Source organism: Pleurodeles waltl, chromosome 11, assembly GCF_031143425.1.
Source record: "Pleurodeles waltl isolate 20211129_DDA chromosome 11, aPleWal1.hap1.20221129, whole genome shotgun sequence".
NCBI classification, from domain to species: domain Eukaryota; kingdom Metazoa; phylum Chordata; class Amphibia; order Caudata; family Salamandridae; genus Pleurodeles; species Pleurodeles waltl.
In genome coordinates, this window is record NC_090450.1 from 433,427,174 (window position 1) to 433,453,033 (window position 25,860).

A 25,860-nucleotide genomic window follows, 5' to 3' on the forward strand; every position below is an offset into this window, starting at 1 on the left:
GGGTCGAATTTTATAGGCCTGTGTTCACAGTCATCAAAACAGCAGTTGTTAACAGTCCTGAGGATCAACAGAGCGGGAGTCGGCGGCCGCTCCTTTGCCTTAAGTGTTCCTAAGCTCTGGAATGCCCTCCCACTGCAAATCAGGAAGACCAAACCTCAGCTTGCTTTAGGAAAATTATGAAAAACATTCTTATTTGAATAATGCAGCAATCCTGCTTCGTACCTGATCTCTGCTCAGTGTGGAAAGCCCCGGTGGGCAGCTAAGTGCTCTCTAAATGCTGGAGACTAGACAACAAACAACTGCATGCCGTCTGTCAAATTACATCCACTTCAGACAAAGTAAAGAGTTAAATCAAAGAGAAATTATCATAACACAGCTCTGAAAGCAGGAACACTGAGAATATGTTCTGTGGTGAGAGCCGGTCTGGCAGCACTGTGACTTGTGAATGGTTCTTTTACCGCGTCGTGGATGGGAGTTCCTGATGCAGAATGTCCAGCATCTATGTGTTGACCTTGTAATTTATAATGGAAAATCATGAAAAGTGTAATTTACCTACTTATTTTTATCTGTTTTTACAACACATTGAACTACATGATTTCAGCAGGCTGTACATCTGAACAACAAAAAGAATAAGTTACTTACCTTCGGTAATGCTTTTTCTGGTGGATACATTAACTACCTGTGGATTCCTCACCTAAAGAATTATCCCCTCGCGCCAGCTTCGACGGAAATTTCTTCTAGCTGTGCACGTCGACGATTACGTCACAATAGCCCGACTCCACGCGATGCCGTATGACGTCATCTAGGCAATAAGAAGCCCTCGTCGACGTGCAGACGTCAGTTATCACCATTTTTTACGTGACGTAGAGGCGAACAGGTGAAAATTTGACCTTGACGAGAACATAATCACATCCAAAGAAGTGAAAACTCAACATTTATTACACTAAAAATAATAAGAAATTAAATATGTCAGTCAAAATCAATCATGAGTACTTGAATTATCAAGACCAGAGAAAAAAATACATATATACATGCTATAACTATATACATGAATCAGGTATATATATATATATATATATATATATATACACACATACACACATATATACAAGACAATTGGCGCTCACCCAAGGATTTCGTGGAACAACCATTCAGGCAACGGGGAGGCGGGTGGGACCGTTAGGAATCCACAGGTAGTTAATGTATCAACCAGAAAAAGCGTTACCGAAGGTAAGTAACTTATTCTTCTGATGGATACACCTACCTGTAGATTCCTCACCTAAAGAACAGAGTCCTAAAGCAGTACTACCTCCGGAGGTGGGTGCCCAAATGGTCAAACCAAGAAATCCTGCAGCACTGAGCGAGCAAAATGGCCATCCCTCCTAACCTCAGAATCCAAACAATAATGTTTGACAAAAATATGGAGGGATGCCCAAGTTGCCGCCGTCAACCACAGGAACACCCCTAGCTAAAGCCGAAGAGGCAGCCTTAGCTCTGGTGGAATGAGCACCAAGCCCCACAGGTGGTTCTTTCTTATCTAAGGAATAACAAAGCTTAATACAGAGAATGACCCACCTGGATAGCGTTCTCTTGTGGACTGCTCTGCCTTTCCTCTTCCCCACGTATCCAACAAAGAACTGATCATCTTGCCTGAACTCCCTCGTCCTGTCAACAAAGCAGCTCAATGCTCTTCGTGGATCCAGTCGGTGGAGCCTCTCTTCCTCCTTGGATGGATTAGGCAAGGGTAAAAGGAAGAGAGAGAAATAGACTGCCCCAAGTGAAAGGGTGTAACAACCTTCGGCAGGAAAGCCACCTTGGTCCTTAACACCACTTAGTCTCCAAAGAAGGAAAGGTATGGAGACTCTACACTAAGAGCCTGAAGCTCACTGACTCTTCTGGCCGATGTTATGGCTACCAGGAATACAGTCTTAAGAACCAGCAAACGCAAAGCACAAGAAAGTTAAGGTCCCACTGTGGCATAACAAACGGTGTGGGTGGAAACCTATTAGTGAGACCCTTAAGAAACCTCAAAACAATTGGAGATTTAAACAAGGAAGGTTGATCTGGGAGGCACAGAAAAGCCGACAGTGCTGATAAATAGTCCTTAACGGTGGCAACTGCACAACCCTTCTGTGCCAAGGAAAGAGCAAATGATAATATATCAGACAAGTGAGCCTTTAAGGGATCAATTCGGCTCTCTCCACACCAATGTACAAATCTAGCCCATCGATTTGCATAGATCGATTTGGTGGAGTGTCGCCTGGCTGATAAAATAACATCCACCACTTCCGGTGGGAGAGAAAAATCACTCAGATTGCCCCGTTCAATCTCCAGGCATGAAGGTGCAGACTCTGGAGGGGGGGGGTGTAGAATCTGCCCCTGCGACTGCGAGAGGAGGTCCACTCTGTAAGGGAGACGGAGCGGAGGGCACAGAGAGAGTTGGAGAAGGTCTGTATACCACACCCTTCTTGGCCAATCCGGGGCTATCAAGATGACCTGGGCCCGGTCTTGGCGGATCTTCCTCAGAACTCGAGGAATCAGGGCTATGGGAGGAAATGCGTAAAGCAACTGACCCTTCCAGGACATCTGAAACGCGTTCCCCAAAGCTCCTTGCATCGGATACTGGAGGCTGCAAAATAACGGGCACTGCGCGTTCGCCTGAGTAGCAAACAGATCTATCTGCGGACACCCCCACATCTGGAAGATGTAAAGAACCAGATCTGGATGAAGACGCCACTCATGGTCGACCGAGCTGCGTCGACTGAGAACATCCGCACGTACATTCAGCGCTCCGGCTAAATGATTTGCTACCAAGCAAATCTTGTGGTCCTGAAGCCAGGACCAGAGTCGAAGAGCTTCTCTGCAAAGAAGGTACGACCCCACGCCTCCCTGCTTGTTTATATACCACGAAAAGACAATATATTAGCAACCAGGAAGATAATCACAGGGCTTGAGCGCTCACAGTAAATCCACACAGTAACATTTGAATCACAATCTTTGGCACGGTGCTCCTGGCAAGAGGATCTTCCTTACTCCTCTAATGTTTCCAAGGAAACTAAATAGTGATAAACCAGATGTCAGGGCACTCATGAATCAGAAACCAATTCATTCAAATTGTTATGGGTCCAAAAAGTAGTATATAGTGTCAATAACAATACAATAAATTTCGCTGTAGGACCGGGATTCATGAAAGGAACAGAACTCAATTTATTCTTGGGATATAAAGTTCATCACAGCGATAAGAAGCCGTCCTTGAAATCAGTATTCTTGTAGCAACAATAGCTGAAACAAATATTCATGTAGCCAAAACAGCCAACACGTGTTTCGTCCTATGAGACATCAATCTCAAAGACTTCATCAGGGCTGAAATAAACGAAAATTGGTGACTACAGTTGTAGTACACATTCATCCAACTTTTTAAAGCCAAGGACATGTCATTTGCACCGTGATGTATTATGTGAACAGAAACCATGCAATTCGTGACTTGTGTGACATAAAAAAGGAAGAAGGTAATACATAGTTTATAGAAACATAACAGAAGGTCATCATTGAGAAAATATACTTAATTACCAAAATTAAGACAACAACAAAAAACCTTACGTAACTCATATTGATGCTCAAAAGGTTGTCCCGACAACAAAAGTGCACGTCCTCATTTTACAATCAATTCAAAATCAACCTAAGTGAACCAAGAAATATAAAACCAAAATGTGAGCACCTACCAAAAAGTCATAACCATACCTTTAGTAACCATATAAAACCCTTAATTCCATATATTGCACCCGCAATAAAAACCTAAACATACCTTTACTTGAAACAAATTTAAGTTAATCAATTCTGTTCTTCAAACAATTCGAGTTTCTGGAAAATAATAATAAACACCCAATGTAATCACTAGTGAGAATATATACCTTGAGGTGATAATGCCACCAGGTGAATATATTAGCGTATGGCCATACGGCCCAGACTAACCTTATTACGTCTGAAATAAATAATTAGCAAGTAGTCTTTTGAAATATTATGCAGAGCATCCTAAAAAATAGGTTAAACAAATTGAACGTTAGTATGGTGAAAAAATCCCAACCACAAACTAGTTTTGTACTCCAAAATATATTAAAAACCATAGTAATCCCATTAGAACCGCTCACCTATTAGTATGAAATAGCAATATGCCAAGAAAAACCGCGTTCAAATAATCGCGCAGCGTTCTGTAGTATCCGTGTAGTAAGTAAAAAGCCGACAGAACGGAAAGAGCTCCATTGAAAGCTTCCCTTCGGAAGCTCTATTACAGGAAATAGACAAAGGACTTCCAATGCCACACGGGCGCCATCTTAGAGCAGTGAGAGCACTTAACTCCAATAGGAGAGTGTAGTAGTCGGTGCTAACATCACATTGTATACATGTTCAACATATTGGTAAAGTAATTAATTCCTTACATGTTTAAGACAACCCTATTAGATGCTCTAGTATAGCGTCTAAGTAAACGTACTCCATGAAGCAAGAGCAAAAAGCGAATGTTATAACCACGCGAACGCCATCTTGGAACAGTCAAATACAAAAGTTAAACACTATAATTAAGAAAAAACAACTCCTCCGGGTTGGCTTAAGTTGTAGATGTCCAACCTATTACTCGTGTAAACCTCCCGTTAATTATCGCTCGACCAAAGAACTAGACAATCAGAAAGGAACTATCCACAAAAAGAATTCCAGAAAAAGAAACGGAAATACCTTAAGATAATACACAAGGAAGCAAAATACTAGATAAATCGCTAAAATGTTTAGAATAGAGAAAAAATTTGAAATAAAATGGGACGTGCCACATTTGTGTCATAAACAAACCTTGACCTGACAAAGGAAAGTTAATAATACAAGTCTCACTATAATGACAACAAGGTTTATATAACACACCGGATATGAAGTACAGTGTAAAGACAAAAACAATGCAGGTGTATGGAACAAACAGGTATATAAACTCTTATTGATGCTATAGATATAACATCTAATTAGTACAGGCAGAATCAAATAATCATGTAGGGGAAATCTCAAGATGAGTAGAATACATTAATTCCTTGAGAAAGAACAAATGCTTAATTCAGTATTAGATAGAACACAGGATAAAAGGCATTTCATGAATCACTATAGATAGAGAACAATATTATATCAATATCACATTAGTCCCCTAAATAATACTCCATTTCAAAATTGGTGTTCAGACCCTCCTCCACCGCTCTGAGTTTTAGGATCCAGTAGCATTCCTTCTTCCTGAGGGCTAGCTCTCTATTGCCTCCTCTGGGGTCCTTATTTATGAGGTCAAATACAAAAAATTTGAAACCACACGTACTGTTTTGGACATTGTCTCAAATGACTCACTATAGGATATCTTTCATCATCCTGTCTTAGGGCTCTAAAATGTTCGCTTGCCCTTACCCTGAGTGACCTAATGGTACTGCCTACATAATAGAGGCCACATTTACAAATGATCATATAAACGACAAAATTAGTGTCACACGTGATGTTGTGGTTAATGCTAAACTGTAATCCGGTAGAACTCGTGAATGTAGAGATGCCTGATTTGGCCCATCTACACATGCCGCAATGACCACATTTATAAAATCCTTTACTACAGTTACTAAGCCAGTTCTCTTGATTATGTTTAGTGCGATAACTGGGGCATAGAATGTTCTTCAGAGTTTTACCCCTTCTAAAGGTAAAGATCGGGGTATCTGGGATCACCTTCCTGAGATTAAGATCTGCTGTTAATATATGCCAGTGTCTGCTCATACATTTTCGCAGTAGAGTAGCTGTTTTTGTATAGTTGGCTATACAGCGGATAGCACTATCCCTTGGTCTAGATTTCTGATTCAATGTGTCTAATCTCTTCAAACGCATCGCCCTTCCGCGAGCTTTGTCAATCACCTGAGAGGGATATCCCCGTGCTTTAAATCTATTGCTCATGTCCTTAATGCATAGTACAAAATCCTCTTCTAGGCTACAGTTTCTCCTTGCCAGTACCATTTCACCATATGGTACCGAGTTGATTTGATGTACTGTATGTGCGCTTTGTGCATGTAGAATAGAGTTACATGACGTACTTTTTCTGTACAAACGACTCTCTATTCTGTTGTCATGAATAAATAGTTCTACATCTAGGAAGGCAATACTGGTGACACTGTGTTCTGAGGTGAATCGAATATTGAAGTCATTAATGTTTAGGTAACTTATAAACTCATTGAGTTTATGTAAATCACCCGTCCAGATCATCAGACAATCATCTATGTACCTACCCCAAAAGAGTATATCCGAAATCCAAGCACTACCCTCTTTGCTCCAAATCCTGTTTTGTTCAAAAAATCCCATAAAGAGATTAGCATAGGCTGGTGAGAATTTGGATCCCATTGCCACGCCTTGTTTCTGGCGATACCAGTCATTTTTAAATAGAAAAACATTGTTATTCAAAATCAGATCCACCATATTCATTATTAGCATGTTAGTATGACCATATAGACTGGCTGGTCTCTTATGAAGAAAATGACACAAGGCTTCCTTTCCTAGTTCATGGTTGATACTAGTATATAGGGAAGTGACATCTAATGTTACTAGGATCATCCCTGTTTCCCAAGTAATGTCTGACAATATACTAAGAATATGTTTAGTGTCCTTAATATAGGATGGCAAATTCCCTACAAATGGTTGCAAAAATATATCTACATACTCTGAGAGTCTCTCTTTAGGGCCACCTATACCTGAAACAATCGGCCTACCTGGCGGGGATGTAGGGTTTTTGTGTATTTTAGATAATGTATAAATACAAGGGTTTCTGGGTCTAAGGACACGAAGGAACATGTATTCCTCCTCCTGTTTATATACCACATTGCGGTAGTGTTTTCCATCAGAATCTGGACTGACTGACCGCGAATGGAAGGGAGAAAGGCCTTGAGAGCCAGACGTATTGCCTGCAATTCCAACAGATTGATGTGAAACTTCTGTTCCACTGGAGACCAAAGGCCTTTGACCTCCAGGTCCCCCAGATGAGCTCCCCACCCTAGAGTGGAAGCATCCGTTACAACTGTGGCCAACGGCGGAGGCAGTGAGAAAGGCATTCCTTGCGACAGGTTGCCGATCGCTGAAGATCCACTGCAGTGTCTCTGGTGATCGTGATCGAATCCTCGAGATCCCCATTGTGTTGAAACCACTGCCTGCGGACGCACCACTGAAGAGCACTCATGTGCCAGCGTGCATGAGTTACCACCAGTAAGCAAGAAGCAAACAGACCGAGCAGACGAAGGACCTTGAGGACTGGAACTACCGCTCCATTTCGAAACATTGGAATCAACGCCTGAATGTCCTGAACCCGCTGGGGCGGAGGAAAGGCCTGATTCAATGTTTGTCCAGTATTGCCCCTATGAACAGGAGATGTTGAGAGGGCTCGAGGTGAGATTTGGGCACAGTGATTGAAAAACCTCATGGTCGGAACTAAGGCACCATATACAATTTTCATGGGGGTCAGTGACCGACAATCGACCCCCACACTGGTTACAAGGCTTAAAGCCAGATTTTCTTGTCTGCGACATTGTAACTACAGATGCGCAACTGTAGCTCCCTTGAAGAAAAAACGTTACTCAAAGGCACGGAAAAAAGGGAACTGACGTCTGCACGTCGACGAGGGCTTCTTATTGCCTAGATGACGTCATACGGCGTCGCGTGGAGTCGGGCTATTGTGACATCATCGTCAACGTGCAGAGCTAGAAGAAATTTCCGTAGAAGTTGGCGCGAGGGGAGAATTCTTTAGGTGAGGAATCCACAGGTAGGTGTATCCATCAGAAAGGTCCTTATTACTTAATGGTAATCTTTATTACCCCAATTCGGAATCCTCCTCATCCCAGTCCTAACTTCTGAGGCATTTCTGCCTCGACGAGATAGGAATGTAGGGCTAGATGTTGCAGTAGGCCACCCTTCCTGAGAGTTCAGTTACTCAAGAAAGTCTCAAGGGGGTGCATACCCCCAAGAATTCAGAAGTTTCTAAAGTTGCCCTTTCTGAGCCCGACGAGGGGAGAGAGTTTAATGAAGAGAGAGATGCACCTCAGGACCCTTTGATATTTGTTCCCCCAAGTTCCGTACTCCGTTCCTATGTGGAAAGCATTGGAGGGTTTAAAATAAGGGAGAACTGTCCCCCGGCCACAAGTATAAATTGCTCTATCTCACTGATGGTTCCGACTCCTCTAATCAAAGCCCTAGTGACGTGGATGAGGATTTGCATTCATCTGCCAGCTCCATTAGTGCATTTGAGGAGCTAGGTGCCACAGCCAGGTTGACAAAACGCCAGAGGAAGTTAAAAGGTCACAGCCAGCCTGGCCTGATTGAAGCTGAGAATGGGTCCCATGGGTCCCACGTTCCTCTGGCGTCGAATACTGGGATTATTCCACAACCAAGCAGGTTTATACTGAAGGTCAAGGTCAGCAACCGACAGGGTCTACCCTGGATGGCAAACATGCATTTCTTGCGGTAGGATCAGAAGAGCCTTCATTAAGGCTAACTGTATAAAACAGCATAAGGAAGAAACCTGCAAGGATAGTCGCGGGGCGCAGTCAGTTACCAAAAAAAAAGTGCAAGGAGCAATCAGGAAAGTCAACTAAATGTGTGTAGAGATATGAGAAAGGATATCTTCAGTGGAAGGATGCACTGCAGCACTGGAAAGAGATATGGAAGCACTTAGAGGCCAAGCTGGAGCGCATGAGTTCCAGATAACTGATATATTATGGAAAATTAAGGACTCTCAGAACAGACAGATGCAGAATAATACAACATTTCTGGGGTTAGAGGAGGGGGTGGAAGGTAGCGGCATCAGGGCCTTCATGAGGAATCTCCTCAAGGGGGCCTTTCTGGAGTAGACCTCGTGGAACTGGGATCTGGCTCTCCTGAGAGAGCACTGTTTCCCACTGATGACCAGAAACAAAGGGCAGCACGAGAAGAAAATGAGCAATAGACCTAGAGTGGTTTTAGTGTACTTTGGGAATTATTTACTCAGAAAAGCAATCTTTGAAAAGGCCTGCCCTGACGTAAAATGCAGTTTCAACGGGCAGACTTTTTTGTACAGCCTAACTATTGCCATGTTATGGTGGAGAGGAGATGGCAACTTAGGCAGCTTATTAAGCCATTTCAGAATATTGGGGGTGATGCATTTTTGATTAGTCCAGCTTGTCTGAATGTTAACATTAAGGGCAAAATCGGGTCATTTACATCTGAAGTCAAAGCCAAAGACTGTTGAAGGAGTTCTCAACTGGGAGGTAAGAGTTCTCCTAATCAGGCTTTTATATTTTTTATGAATTACTGTCTTTGTGTATTAACTCCCGTATTTGGCAGACCTCAACATTGTTTTATTGGGTTGCCAGGGGTTGATTTCTGAATATAGTCCCCATTGCGGGGTATGCCTAGCTTTTCGCAACTGTATGATTATTTTTGGTTTCCCTACATTTTCATCTTTCTTCACACTGATGCTGGGTGGTTGGGGAGTGCAGAGGGTGATCTTGGGAGCCATCACTCAGGTCTCAGGAGTTCTGATTGCTTCAAGGTTTTGGTGGGGATGTAGGGAGCATGTTATGAGGGGATGGGGATGACGGGGGGTGGGTTTTGCTCAGGGGGAGAGGGGGTCTTACTTGGGGTATTTGGGTGGTTTAGCGAGAAGAGGTGCACAACGCAAGAGGAGAACTGAATCTGGTGTTCAACGCAGGTTAGGTCTCAGCATGATCTGGGGATGACTGATTTTGAAAGGCAGGGCATCCTGGTGGGTAGCTTTCCTAAGCAATTAATTATGACTCAACTTCACATTGCAATTGTGAATATTTGTGGGTTGAACGACAGTAGCAAAACACAGAAGGTGCCCCAAGATTTAAACATTTTGTGGGCTGATATTGTTTGCATACAGGAGACACAGAGGGAGCAAGGAGAAATCTACTCGGTTTTCATTAGTAAAGGGCACGCCACAGGGGACTAGGACATATGGTGTTGCAAATTTGGCACAGAGAAAAGCATGAAGCTTTAAACACTGATAACTTTAGGAGATGGTAATCGCTGAGTGTTAGTACTCTATGGGTGCTTTTGTTCTGTGTACGGTTCAATGGTAGACGACTCAGGAGTTTTTGGTTGGTTGGTTGGCTACTGACCTGGCACTATGGCCAACCCCGATTATAATCTCTTGGGACTTAAAAATTCAAGTGACCAGGTGTCTTTTTGATGCAGGTATTAAATCTTATTCTGGCCGGAAGCTCTAAGTTTTAATCTTTGTTTCACTTGGGTAGGGACAACAGATTAGCTGATGCCTGGTATAGGATCAGTAAAAAGAACAGCTGATGGATGAAATGCGGAACAAATCAAACATTCACCCCCAGTCACAGATCTAGGTTTAATGGTTCAGTTTTTTGCTCACCACACCACCCCAGTTTGGACCCAGCCATATGCAAATCAGTCTTGACACTGCTCCCCATGGGAACAGTCCACCCCAAGCTGCCAGGCCAGGTCCTCCCAGGATTGGAAGCAAGCATCTTGGTGCCAGTTTTGGAGAATCACCCCTCATCAACCAGGCTAGCTTGAATCCAGTGGCACAGTGAGTACGGGACCCACATCTGGGCACCCCCTTCCCACTTAAGGTGACAAAAGCGAAAAAAACAGATGATGGATGGAATGCGGAACAAATCAAACATTCACCCCCAGTCACAGATCTGGATTTAATCCATCAGTTTTTTTTGCTCACCACGCCACCCAAGTTTGGACCCAGCCATATGCAAATCAGTCTTGAAGCTGCTCCCTATGGGAACAGTCTAGCCCGAACTGCCAGGCCAGGTCCTCCCAAGACCGGAAACAAGCATCCTGGTACCGGTTTCGGGTATCACCCCTCATCAGCCAGGCTATCTTGAATATGGTGGCAGAGTGAGCATGGGACCCACATCTGGGCATACCCTTCTCACTTAGGGTGACAAAAGGAAAAAGAACATATGATGGATGGAATGTGTACACTCACCCCATGCAGATCTTTGTGTCTGGGGGAGAATGTTCACATTGCTAAGCATTCCGTCCATCATCTGTACTTTTTGGTAGAGGATCAAGGTCCCAGATCCCAGCTATACCCATTTATCAGTCCTCAAAGGAAACATGCCGGCTCGATTATTTTATGTTTAGATCCCGTAGCTTATTCCAAGGTTGCAAAATTGAAAAATTCCCCCAGGTCACGTCTGATCATGATCTGCTTGTCTTAGAGATTCTAATTGCGAGCCAAGGTGTGATCCTACAAATCTGGTCATTTGGGAGAGTGCTGCTCACAGATTAAGATTACATTTGGCACATGAATACGTTTTTTTTCTTTGAAGGCTGGCGTAAGGAGAGAAAGGCTTAGATTTAGCCTGAAACGGAAAAAAAGACAGAATCAGTGGAAGATAGAGCTTTATAGGGCACTGGGTGAAGCTGAGGCTTAGTTAATCTCTGCAGCTTCCGAGGGAGTAGATCTTGAGAGCACAATACAAGATGGCTTTAGGTAAGGCTGCAATCAATGACATTTCGGCAAATAAACAGATATCTTACTTGGAAGCGCAATTGTTATGAGTAGAGCAAATGAGTTAAACGCCTCTTGGCAATTCGCATTAGACAGAAAGTGACTCACTCAAGGGTAGGAGTAAGGGATTCCCAGGTGACTTCATTAAGGACCCAGAAGGCCTCATTACTGACCCGGAAGGAATTTGAGAGGTGTTTTGGGGGTATCTAGAGGGGCTCTATCGGGAGAAAGAGCGACGGGAGGGCGGAAATATATTGCAGTATCTGAGTCAACCTTTGTACATAAGATAGGTGTTAAAGATCAAGACCTCTTGGATGCTTCTATTTAGGGGTGGGTGGAGCGGAATTATATAAAAAGTCTGCTGGATTCTACAGAGATCTGCAGAGTCCACACCGGGGTGTTACGAGCCACAGCTCTCTGCTTTGCTTCCAGGCATATACCCGGTTGCATACTCACAAGCAAGTTGCTGAATAGTTGGAGCAAAGGAAGCCTCAGCTGCTGCAGAGCTCTTGCTCTCTCACATATCCCCCTTCCTCCCCCGCTCTGCCTTGCTGCCAAATAATGAGTCCAAAAGCTCTCTGGGAGATGAGGGTTTCACACTGAGCAGGGATTCCAGCAGGACTCTACTAGTTCCTTTTCAGGATAACTAGATTCTAATCCCACCCACCCCTCCCCACAATATTACGCTGTAAAGTAATATTGACATGTCCATAATATGTATGATGATGGAAACGCATTTTTTTCTAATGGCTGGCCTTAACCTGTTGGCTTGGCATTTAATTCCCCCACCTCAAAAGAAACAATCTGCTACAATTTAGAATACTTTCACCTTTTTTGGGAGTCGAACAAGAGACCCACAGACATCAGAACAGACAACATCTAAGCTAACGTTTTTTATAATGTGTTGGAAAAATAATGCCTTCTATAGCGCTGAAACAGAAACTATAAATGCAAACAAGCACAGGCTGCAGTCATTAGCAGAAGCAGCTGTGGGACAGCTTTCACAATAACGCAAAACAAATGTTGTTTACCTCCATTAGAAACCTCTCCCGTCACCAGCAGCCTGTTGATGTATGGGGTGTAGTGGCCCCTTAAGGCATCATTGCCCCTTGCAGACACAGTCATTCGTACCATGCTCATTTGGTTCAACTGACATGGGCGACAACGGCAGGGAGCTCCTCAAAAGCCATTGCCAATAGCCAAAAGAGCATGGGGGCAGTCGCAATCCGCCGCCATCCTTAGCTGTCGGAGCATGATCCAAGAACAACTGCAGGCCCAGAGTGATCTGCCAAATCACGGGTGTACCCACCGAGTGTTGCCTGGGCTTTCGTCAACCACAAGCTGCTGTTTCAATATTAAACACGGCTCACCTTCCTGTTCTTGGAAATCTGAACTGCAGCTGAAGGAAAAGGGAGGTTGCTTCCGGAGGAAATGGCTATATTCTGGAACTTATCTGTAGTATGATCCACAGAAGGACACAGTGGTGTGCAACAGATTGAGCAGGCAGTGCTGAAAATCTGCTCCACAGCAGAATTTATCAAGAACTCCCCACTGCACACGCAGCATGGAGTTCCTGAATTCTGCAAACTCCGAGAGCAGAGTGAATTTCTCCACCCGGGCCTACTCCTATTACAGGGGAGGAAATGCAGGCTGCCCTCAAAAGCCTGTCATCTGGATAAGCTGTAGGAACTGACAAGATCCCAAAAGAATTCTAGAAAAAAAACTTTTTTCCCCTGCTAGGTCCCGACCTGGTTGAGGCATTCTTGCAGATGCAAAATGGGCAATCGGCTCTGGAATTGTGGGCCTCAGCAAACATCTTTGTGTTTTATAAAAATAAAAAAGATAAAAATAAAAAAAAAGGAAAGGAAAGCCCCCACAATAGCCCGGATCCTATAGGACAATTACTTGAATTAATAGTGACACCTAGTTATATTCTAAGGTATTGGCCATGTGGTTAAATCGGTTAAATCAAATCATTGTCAAGGTGGTCTCTCACAGATAACGTGGCTTTATTCCAGGGAGAGGGACCACGGATCACATTTGCTGTGTCGTAAAGCTTTTTGATGCTGCTGCTGTCTCGGGGAGTCTGCGGCATTGATTCTTTAAGACACAAAAAAAGCATTTGATAGGGTCTCCTGGAGTTATTTATGGGCCCCACTGAGTTGGTATGGCACAGGGCCTTGCTTTATTAATGCAGTGCGAGCAGTTTATTATAGGTCCACTGCCAGGCTTCAGATTATGGCGGGCAGTTTGGTCAAATTCAGATATGCACAAGATCTCTCTTCGCCCTGTATATCGATCCTCTAATCAGGAAGCTCGACTCCAATATATTGATGCCACCCATGCAGTTTCATTTCTGGGATACTAAAGTTCTTTCTTATGCTGATGATGTGGCAGTGGTAACGTCCTATCCCAGAGTCGCCCTGAGGGAGATTGAAATAGAGGCTCTGGTCTTTTGGAAATTCTCTGGGTACTCTTTGAATCAGGATAAAAACTCCATTAGTGATTAACAGAGACACACAATTAACTAACACAGGGGTTGAGAAATCCATGTATCTGGGTATTAATATTGTTGCCAGTGTAGAGCAGATAGTAGAAGTCAATTTACCCCTGGTTATCAGGAAAGCAAAAAGCAACTTTCGGAGGATGGATAATCTGCATCTGACTGTAGTCGGTCGTAGCAAGGTTATACAAATGTTAGTTTTACCCAAAGTTTTGTATTTATTTCAGGCTAGCCCTCTTGAGATTGAGAACCACTGGTTTTTGATAATGGATGACTTGGGTGGAAGATTTATCTGATCATATGCAAAACCAGAAGGGCTTCTGAATATCTGACACTCCCTGGGGATAGAAGGGGTTGGGCCATCCCCAATTTTAAACTCTATTAGGTGGCAGCGCTGCAGTATATTTGCTCTCTGGTTTGTGGGTTTGGGGAAGATCACTGGATGAGTAGCAAAGTTCCCCTTATTTATGAGTTATTGCTTGGGGAAGAAGCCAGGGCTTGCTTTCTGAGGCAGGTCGAGCCCTGTTCTAAGACGTTTCAGTTCTAGACTCTCCCGGCCACTTTTAAGATTTGGACATCTCTGCGGAAGAAAATGGGGTGTGGGCCGCTTAACTATTACACCCCACTACTGAGGAACCCCTGAACTTCCCAAAATGTTTTGGGATTATTGCGTGCTGGGCTGGGAGGGCCTGGGGCAAAGGACATAAGGAGACTTCTATGTTGGCGATGGACTAGTCTCCTTTGAGGAGTTGCGGCCTTATTTGGAGATTAAAGAGAAGGAGTTTTTTAAATATTTGCAAATCCGCGATTTCCTCTTTAGAAAAGGAAGGTATCTAAGGGTTTTTTCCAAAGTGGATTTGATGGATCTTTTAGAGAATGGTGCTAGAAGCACAATAAGCGGAATTTATGGTATTCTGAATTCCTTCTCTTGAGACGATCTCGAGAAGCAAATGGATAAGTGGCAAAAGAGGATGAGCTCCTCAGATTGTCCTTTTTTGAGTCTCTAACTAGCCTGAACCATGCTCTTTTCAGTTGGCTTGCAGGGCCACCATTATAAAACCGTCTTTGATTTGTACTATATGCCTACGAAAATCACTAAATGCGGGGGCTCTGTAGACACCTGTTGTCCACACTGTCAATATCAAGGGGCGGATCTGATTTATATGTTTTATGCTTGCTCCGCACTAGAAATGCTTAAAAGAGAGTTTTTTTTAACTTCACTAAAGCTTAATGTTACTTTAACCCCACAGCTAATACTTTTGGGGATACATAATGGTATAGTTCCTCAGTCTTGCTAGCTTTTTACTTTTGGCACTATTGCTGTAGTTCGAATTTGCATTGCATCGGTCTGGTTCCACCTCTGTCCACCCGACTTTTCATCAGCGGCTAGTGCGATTGTTAGCATTGTATAGTTTATAAAGTTCTCTGTACTCATGTAAAGGCAAGTAAGCCAGGAAGAAGAGAAAGTTAATCTGAGTAAATTTTCTGGTTTGGGCAGACACCCAGTACTGTGCTTAGTGGAGGTAGGGACAGTTTTCAACAGCATTTGATCATCTTCGCCTCTTGGGTTTTGAGGAGTCCCATTCACCCCGCCCCCTTCCTATCTGTCCAACTCTCAGGGTCTAGTGGTGGGAGGTAGGAGTTGTAGTGGGGTATTATGAAAAGCATATTTTGCACTTCTATGCCTGTATTGTACTTTGCTCTTATTTTCTTTGGATGGGCTTTACTAGGGTTCCGAACGCCAGCAAGGCTGGTGCAGACTTTACTGCTTGATATGCACTCCGTTTTTATGGTTTTTTCCATGGTGTTTAATTTTATGTATTTATCTGATAAGTCCTTATTATAGGAAGGCATGATTTGCACTTTACTGTTCACATTTGCCTCTCTTAGCGGGGCTTTGTGAAGCACGGCATATTATTGACATAATATTCAACAAATGCTGTGTGCTGCATTGTTTGTACTGCACTTGGTTTTTATGTATGTTGGTTGGGCCTAGCTTGGTCTGGTATATTAAGGTGGTCTCTATGCACTTTAATGCCTGATTGAACATCATGAGGTTGAATGAATTCTGATCAAGCTACTCGATATGAGGTATTTCTTTAATATTATGTCAAGCCTTGTTTGGCCTTTTTCTTTTTTTTTAGCCCTGGATGTGTTTTTTGGTTTTAAGGGGAAGGCACAATCTGAACTTTAATGCTTGTATATGTTCACTGTCTTGTTTTTTTCATGATTATTATGTAGTTAATGTCATGGAGTGGCTAGAATTATGCTGACCTGTATGGTATAGCAATTATGGTTTTGTCAATGTAATGTTATGCGTTATCTGCATTATTCTCCTCTTGTGTTTAGAAAAACTGAAAGTTGAGAAGGATAAAACTCCTCAAAGCCCCGCCGATCCGCCTGTAATATACAAAGTCAGAGAAAAGGCCACGGAGAAGAAAAAGTGGGCGAGGGGAAGGATGTGGACTGGGATGAGGAGGATTCAGAATCCGGGGAATGAAGATTACAGGTAAGTAATAAGGACATTATCCCCTCATCTACATCCTCCTCATCCCAGTCCTAACTTTTGAGGCGATATCAAGCAAGAAGTACACGGAGACAGAATTGGATGCAACTGCCTTTACTGAAAAACAATTATTTCATTACAGTTTGTAAAACAGAAGTTCCAAAAGAACCTGACTAATCAAGACAATAATCACAGGCAAAAGTCAGTTCAGGGGACGAGGTAGCAGCAAAACAGATCTCCTGAATGGAAAAACCATCCGCTTCAGCCCATGAAGCTGTCACAGCCCTAGTAGAATGCCCCTGGGAGCTGGACGGAGGACATTCACCAGCAGAGCTATAAACTTGAATGATAGCCTGTTTGACTCACCTGTCTATAGTCTGGGAAGAAACTTTGGAACCTTGATTGGCTGAATCAAACAAAACAAGCTCTTGAATTTGCGAAACTCAAACCCCTGGGTTCTTGACAAATAAACAGACAGCGCACAACCCACATCCAGTGTAGGTGGACCAGTTCCACTTTGGAGGGAAAAACAGGCAGATAACCTCCTGCTTCAATTGGAAATAAGAAGACACACTTGGAATAAAAGTGGGATCTAGTCCGAGAACCAACTTGTCAGGGGAAAAAGCACAGGAAAGGGAAAGAGGAAAGAAGCAAACCCAGTTCACCTAATCACTTTGAATATCTGATGGCCACCAGAAGAAAAGACTTAGCAGACAACCAGAACAGCTGGCAAGTTTCTAAAGGTTCAAAGGGAGCCAACTGGAGACCTCAAAGTACAACTGACAAATCGCAAGAAGATAGAGGACTGGACAAATGTGGCCTCTTAAATCTGAAACTCTTCAGAAGTCGAAATACCAAGGAAGAAACCTTGGAGAAATACCCTTGCACATGAAATGCCTCAATGGCCACCCACTGATCACAGAAAGTGGAAGAAGCAAGCAAGACCCTTTAAGAAGCCTTCCCATAAAAAAAAACCAAAATAGAAGAACTATCGAGGGTCAGAGGATCAAAATCCTTTGAAAAACACTAGTTATGAAAGTGCCCCAGTCTTTTTTTTATAAGACTTCAAGACAGAAGTTCTCAGAGTCCTGAATGTTGAGGGCTACAACCCTAGATCACTCAAGACCTATCAGCCCTGTCCTTTTACATTCCAGGCCATCAGTCGAAGATGACGCAGGTGCATCTCTGGAAGAGTGAGAAACTGGAGCGGAGAAGGCTGAAGAGACAGAGGAAGAGGAAGATATAGCCCCTTGGAAAGAGACAACAGCAGTGGGAACCAGGGTCTCTGAGGCCAAAATGAAGCTATGAGAATGATTGTTACCCCTCCTCCCAAATATTATGCAGCACCCTCGGGAGAAGGGGAATTGGAGGGAATGCATTGAGAATCCCCTTGGGCCAAGGGACTAAGATGGCACCGACCGTCCAAACCTGGGGAGCAGGAGTCTCCAAACAAAAAAGAGGAAGCATTGCATGTTGCAGCAAAGCAAACAGATCCAGCCATGGAATTCTGAAAACTGCATACACCTGACTGAATTTGTGGTTCGAGATGTTACACAAATCTGAAGACAGCACGTTAGAGGCTCAGACAGTCGGCCTGAACACTGAGACCCGTGAACATACACAGCAGAAAGGGCTAGAAGTTGACACTCCACTCAAGTAAAGATCCGAGTCGCAATGATATTCAGACTCCTGCTTCTGGTCCCCCATGCCGATTCAGATAACACCTGGTTGTCAGTATAAATCACCAAAATCTGCCCCATTATCTGTGGAGAAAAAGCTAACAGAGCCTGCCAAATTGCTGACAATTCCCTCCAATTGGAGGATTGATTTGCTTTCTATGCTGCCCAGGAACCTTTCCTCTCTTTCCTTGAACACCACCCCCCACCCCCGATCCCCACATGCTGGCATAGGTTGTAAAATGCACGCATGTAGCTAAATGGCATGCCTCTTGACAGATTTTCCTCCGACTCCCACCAAATCAAAGTTTCCCTGATTGAAGGAGTCACTTGAATCAGATGGTTGTAGTTATGAGAGTTGGGGCACCAAAAGCAAAGGACGTGATTCACCAATGGCTTGAGATGAAGCTTTGCCCACGGAACCACTGCCGTAGAGACTGTCATCAGGCCCTGACATCTATCACCCTTTCTGCAGGCAGAAGCGCCAACCCCCGCACTGATCAAACTGGACTTCAATGAGAAACTTGGACTGGGTTAGTTCAAACTGGGATTTTGGAAAGCTGATGAGGAATCCCAACTTCTGGAGTGTCTGAAGTACCAACTGACATCTTCCTGAGCCTTAAAAAAACAAGAAGGGGCAGATAAGAGCCAGTCATCAAGGTATGGAAAAATCGAAACATGCTACAAATAAAAGAAAAAGGGCTACCACTGGGGCCAATACTTTGGCAGACTCTTTGAGATGTTGCAAGACCAAAGGGCAAGACCTGGAACTGAAAGTGCTGACCTTCAACAGCAAACCGAAGATACTTCTGACTTGTCAGATGGACGGAGTCATGAAAGTAAGCTTCTTGAAGGCCCAACATGACAAGGTAGTCGTATAATGCCAACAAAGGAAAAGATGGACTGTAATAAAACCATCTTGAAATGTTCTGCCACCAGATCACGGTTCAGAGTCTTGAAGTCAAGAACTAGAGAAGACATCCATAGTGTTTGGGGACCAAAAACAGTAGAAAATAAAACCCTGTTTGTACCTGAGAAGAAGGCACTGGGCCCATCACTCCCTTGTCCAAAGGAGACTATAAACCTGTGAAGCATAGCTTGCTTTAGTAAATTGCAATTTGGCAATAGGGTAGCAAGGAACTGTCCCGGAGGAGGAGGACCCCGAAAGGGGATCTGATAGCCATGCTGTATGACCTGTAAGATCTTTTGTCTGAAACTGAAGTCTTCCAGTACTGGAAGAGGTGACAAAGACGTGTCCCAACTTCCCAGCTCTTTGATAGTCATTTCGCTGGATGTTAATTGTTAGACTGGAAGCTTGGTCGGCTTTTTCTAGCAAACAAAGTAATCCCCCCCCCCCCCCCCCCCCCCCCAGGCACAGCCCTCAAAGGGACACTTGTCAGGATGCGATTGACTCAGCTTCTTTTGAACAAAAGACTTCCTGCCTACAGAAAACTGAAAAGGTTTTACAAAAATCTTCTCCTCATCAGCTTCCGGCAGAAGCTGATCCAGTTCAGAATAAGCTTCTGGCCAGTGAAAGGAAGCTTCATAACCAAAGAATGCTGGCTAGCATCGAATTTCCAGGACTTCAACCACAACCACCTCTGGGCAGTAATCGAAGCCCCTGCCTAGGAGGAAGCCGCCCGCAAGCTATTAAATGTAATGTCTGACAAAAACTGGGAAAGGGATTCAATATTAGCCAGAATCAGAGTACAATCCTCAAAATTCTACAGCACACCAAAGAAAGTCTGAAAGTGTTTCAGCAAAGCCTGTGAGGCATAGGCAGCATAGATACTGGCTCTTATAGAAAAATTGACTTCAGCGCTGGATCTTTTCAGAGAAGCGTCAATCTTCTTATCCACTACATCTGAGAAGGTTGAATCCTCAGATGCCAAACTCAAAGTGAAAGCCAGTCATTACATAGCGCCCATTCAGAAAATGGGGAAGGGACTGCTTATCAGGATCCTTGCATTCTTTGGACAGTATAGATCGTATGACCTCATGGAAGGCAAGTCATTGCAATCAATTGTATCATACTGGGAATAAAACTCCTGCTCCTGTTGGGGTTTTCCTTTGAATCCCAAGATCTCTCTAATGTGAGACAAGATCTTTCAATTGTGAACCTTGAATATATTTGGGTTCAGAGTCAGTGTCTCCACCTGCCACATCCAATTTTAGACATTTTGATGAGGATTCCCCCCATATCAGAATCAATTGAATCTTTTATAAGAGCTTGCAGCTGAGAGCGAGAAATCTGGAGCACCTACTCCGCTTCTTCCTCTGGAGGCGGCTCCACATGATTCTCCTTTCCTGGAATACTTTCCCTCTATAATGGCTAGCCAGACACAATCAAGCTAGAGCAGTGTTTTTCTTGCTCTGTATTGCTGAATGGTAACAAAATCCCACTCCCACAAGACTTTGCTACTAAACAAGAGAGTACAGCCTCCCAAAACCGCATGTGCAACCAGAAACCAGTCCTGGCTTCAGACGCTGCAGCCATGGCTCCTCAAAGGCCTCTGCTGGTTGGAGCATTTCTAAGGTCAGCTCCTGGTCCCAGGGACTGGGCGCGTGGACTGGGAGTGTGCCACCCTCAGTGCACACAAACCCCTTGCACCTAGCAACAAAGAGGGTATATACATAAAATCCCATAAACAGGGAAAAATAAAAACACAAGCACATACTATTAAACAAAGACACAATGTGATTTACCTCTGTTCTACGAGGACAAAAAGTTACAGTAGAAACAAGGGAGGGTTATTCTAAAAATTGATACCACAGGCTGTATTATATAGAATGCTGCACTGTCCTGCCTGTGTTAGCTCCCAGCTCAGACAGGAATTGTGTGTGGTATTACTTGAAAAAAAATGATCTGGCCAGTGCATGCATTAATTCCTGCCTGTGCTAGCATCTCGTACTATGATTCCACCATTTCTAAGCACTGCAACTAACAGGTATTACTTTTAACCAGTTTAATGGTACTCAATTTACCAACCAGTCTGAGCTGACTTTGCCATGATTCAAGCTTGGGATATGCAGATCACGATGTGTCGGCTGCAAGTGGTTAAGACACTAAACATTTTGCTGGCTACAAGGCCATATTTCAGTTTATTTAATCTGTATATTAAAGACTTCTCTTCCTAATGAATAATATAATTATATTTAGGATTGCCTTGTATTTGAATTATCTATAATAATAATAATAATGACACAAAGATCAACAGGAACACTGAGGGCCAGATGTATCAAGGGGTTTTACCCATTCTGTGTCTATGGAAAAATGTTTTAGTGCATATGGCCCTAAATGTCTTAAATATTTGATTGGAAATGTACTGCAAATTACATTTGTGGCCTTTTTTCTGTTAAGGATGTTAAGCTAAAGGTTCTGAGTTGCTATTTGCACGGTACTATTCTGCTGAGGTCTTGGCAAAGGACGTAACTTAGACAATAATGATATGGGGTGTCAGTCTGAGATTTCCCAAAAACCAATGAGTTGTATCCAACTAAAAAGGAGAGGATGGGCTGGGCCACTGGATAGTGGTAAAGGACAGTATTTGGAAACATAAGGCTAGTCAGCGCATGGCCTCAGTGAGAAAGTCTGGACTACGTTATTCACTATAGCCCAGCTCTGCCTCAGTAATGTAGGGCAGACAGGCCCAAGAGAGGAGGCTAGCATAAGCCAGCACCTAACATCAGCAGACCAGCTTTAGTGAGGTCAGTGAGAGCAGGCTAGGTGAAAACCACAAAACAGTTGACCCTGCTGCAGAACACTAGCAGAGTGTATTGACATAAGGCACCACCTACAACTCCAAGAAAGGAAAGTTTGGTCTTAACTGGATCATAAAACCCTTGCACACACTGGTGGCCTACTCAGCAAGGAACCAATGATTCCTCTTTCTCTCTCCCTCTGTAATAAACAGAAAATACATTAATGGCATTCCACATGTAAAGATATATACAGTGATGGATTCATATGCTAAAGGGCATTGCAATTTATTTTGTGTTATAAGGGTGTTCAGTTGTCTATAACTCAGCTTCAAGTTGTTAATAAGTTTATAGCTACCTTTTGTAATTATGTGGCCTTGATGAAATTCTTCAGTTGTCTATAACTCAGCTTCAAGTTGTTAATAAGTTTATAGCTACCTTTTGTAATTATGTGGCCTTAATGAAATTCTAAGTGTTTTTGAATGTGGTAGGTTTAATTAGGCTTTCACAAAGGATATGTATACTGATAACTGGAAAGGATGTATCACAGAGGGAGTAAAGACTACTGTATGGCTTTGACCTGTACTGCCCAAATGACAGGAATTGTGTCTAATGTGCAATGTTATAAGGTGATGTGTAAGTGTGGTTTTAGCTGGATACACTACTGATCTAATAAGCACTGAACCATCTAGCTGGCTTGAAGTTGATTGATGGTCCCAAGAGCTGTTTCCTCACCTACTGGCATGTGACAGGGCAATAAAATGTGATGAACTTGAGGGCGATAACAATAGAAAGGGTAGACAGAAATAGTCTGAGCAGGAAGATGATGAGACACCGTGTTGCAATGTTAAAGAAACAGAATACATTTTTACACAAGCTGCCTGGTACATACCATCTCATGGCCCTCCCAAAACCTCAGAATACAAAGAAATGTCCAATGGTTTTCTCAGAAAGGTGGCAACCATTTTTGCAGGTCTTCACAGAAGACTGGCACACTAACTAGATGCTCACAATCATGATTAGAACCTACACCCCAATTCACAACATTAGTACCAACAGACAGGAACACAAAAGAGGCTGTGATTATTGCTTTTGAAACTTAAGAAAACAAACTACCTTCTCTCAAAATAGGTACACCACCACATCAGCAGTGTTAAGCCTCACTCACAAAAGAGGCATAGCTGGACATTAGCAGTACAAGTTTGCCTTTCTCACAGAACCTATAGACTATATGCATCAGCTGGCTAGTTTCTTATCTTCATAGAAGCACATCAAAGCATACCTCACACAACATGTACAGCTGGGCTTGAGCACTTCAGGCTTCCTTTCCTCATGGAACAGGTAAAACTTGGGCAGAAGTACAACCTTCCCATCTTCATAAAAAAGATACAGCATCACAACGGCAGCACAGGCTTCATTCCCTGACACCAGTAGCAGTCTACTCTCACAGACCAGATAAAGCTCAGGAACTATCTGTGAAGCTGCCTCTGTCAAGTAACTGGTAACGCAAGGTCTGCAGCAGCAGTGAATACCACTCTTGCCTATTTGATGCATATTTTTAGTATGTTTGTGTGGCTTGGTAAGGGCATAGGAGGCTGAACAATTAAAATAGTTGAGTATGGCTAGTTGAGTATAAACATCTATTATTTCAACACTAAGATTCACGGAAGGGTGAACAGGTGCTAACAAATACACATAACAGGTCATGTTAAGTTATGTAAGGAATGGTGAACAGCACAAAGCTCCAACCCTGTTGATTTATTGGGTCACTGTGGCCATCATCCCAGGTGCGAGTACTTTAAATGGGATGAAAAAGGTGAGGAGTCTCTAAAAAGGACATTGGAAAAAAAGTATAGCTAGGAATCATTTCCAAGAGGCGCGACCCATGTAATTTAGGGTGGGACTTAAAATTAGAAAACTAAAATCAGTAGATTTACAAAGCATTCCACCTTGCCAGTATTTGGGTAAATAATGAAGAGTAACATTGATATTGATGTGCATAATTATATTGAAAATGTTTCAGTTCTAAAAATTTGAGACAATTAAACATTGCAAGAACTGTGGAAGGGGAGGTGGTCTTCAAAGTTTCTCAATCACTGCTTTTCCCCTTCACACCACCCTCTTCTGCCGTCTGTCACTTTGTTTGATACTTGTACATAACTTCACACGTTAAGAACTAATTCTAAAGCAGTTATGTAAAACAGACAAAAGTATGAGAAACCATCTAGCAGCTGCATAGCATAAGAGGAAACCAGAAAATCTGGAGTAACTCAGCTTTCCTGCTTCAACCGATTGTGTGATCTTAGGCAAATATTTGGTTTCAATGAACGTCTTTTTTCTTCATAGTCACACATAAAAGTACCTTCAAATGCAAGAGTTAGGACAGTGCGTTGTACAAACATCTCAACGTAGTGATATTAATCTGAAGCATTAAGATCAAATGCTTCAGTGTGTTAAACAAAATGCACCTTTTTAAAAAAAAAAACTATTTTTAAGTGATCACCATATTTTTAGATTATGTCTCTAGCAGCATTTATATACCAAATATTTTCATTTTGGAAAAAAAAGAACACAAAAACGGTTATGGTTGCGATTTGCCACACTCTATGTAGTTTCCACACATAAGGTGCTCCACTCCCAAGGCTAATCGCCCAACAGAATGCCCTAGTAGTTCAATAGATCATATCCAAAGGGAGAAGCACTCAAACACGTTAGACACGTTAAACAAGTTAGACATAACTGAAAGGGGACTTCATACCCCACAGGAAGACCAAAACATCAAAGTTACTCAAGGTCACAATGTGTGATCAAAAGATATCACAGAGCAAGTGTATTCAAAATGTTCAATATGTATTTCCAGCTAGGCATATTGAGATAGGTACTACGGCACAGCCGACACATTTATTCCCCAAAACATTGGGACTTCTTCAGGGCAAAAAGCACATAACTGAGGCACAAAGTTTCCCTCGTGATGTACTCCAGTCCGGTAAATTCTGGAGTTCATGGAAATATTGGCCACCAGAATTACGGCATCTTTCATATATGCAGAGAGAAATATTTGCATGGTCGGCTCATGCACGTGTTTTTGGAATTAAGTCAGACCCTTATCTCAGTTGTGGCTCTGATCTCCCTGTTCATTTGTGGGCTCACCTAACTCTAGCCAGTCTGCAGCAACAGTGACTTCATGATACTGTTGCTACAGATGCACTCCAGACAATGACCTGACTGAGAAATTATTAGGAGGTATGCCACATCATACACCCCCTTGAAGCTACTGGGCCTGGTGTAGGCCAAAAGGAACGGTGTAGTCGTGGGAAAGGAGGGCCCAGACGTTCTACTGGTGTAATACAAAGTGATAGGACCACCCCTGCCGGAATGTATTTAGGGGGTCCCTGAACCCCACGATATGTCTCAGATGCTAGTAGGGTTGAAATGGAATGGGGACTCCTGAAGGGCCAGGTTCCGCTGCAACGTTGGAGGCTAAAGGAGCCTGCGTTATGCCCCTGAAGCTCCCAGCTTCAAACAAGGTCTCCGAATTAGTACTACAGAGTGCCGCCTTTGTGGACAACACTGGTCTCTATTGGTCTAGTAGTATTTCCTACACCTCTAGTTCAGATTTCATTAGAAGTCAGATATCTATACTCTTCATGTTCTCCCTGTCCCCGGACTGCTAACTTATGGTTGTTGTTTGTCACAATCAAAATGCCAATGAAGATATGTGTCAGCAACCCACTAGCAAACTCTTAGACTATAGAGAGATGAGGAACGCATGATGTGCCAATTTCCTTCATGGAAGGATGTGGCGTGTGAGGTAGGGGCATGAGGTTTCTAACCTTACTAATGTGTGGTGTTGAGTTGTGACATGCACATGCCAGTATGGAACTTATAACAAGTATTTAAGCACAGGTGGCACTTTATGGCTGATCCATTTCCT

At 43.2% G+C, this 25,860-nt stretch overlaps 1 protein-coding gene across 4 annotated transcripts in view; it reads right to left on the bottom strand.

The window, feature by feature from the left end:
- Positions 1-25,860, bottom strand: part of PIK3CB (phosphatidylinositol-4,5-bisphosphate 3-kinase catalytic subunit beta) — a 1,042,661-nt gene that overhangs the window by 336,763 nt on the left and 680,038 nt on the right. The gene's annotated exons all lie outside the window — the stretch shown is intronic.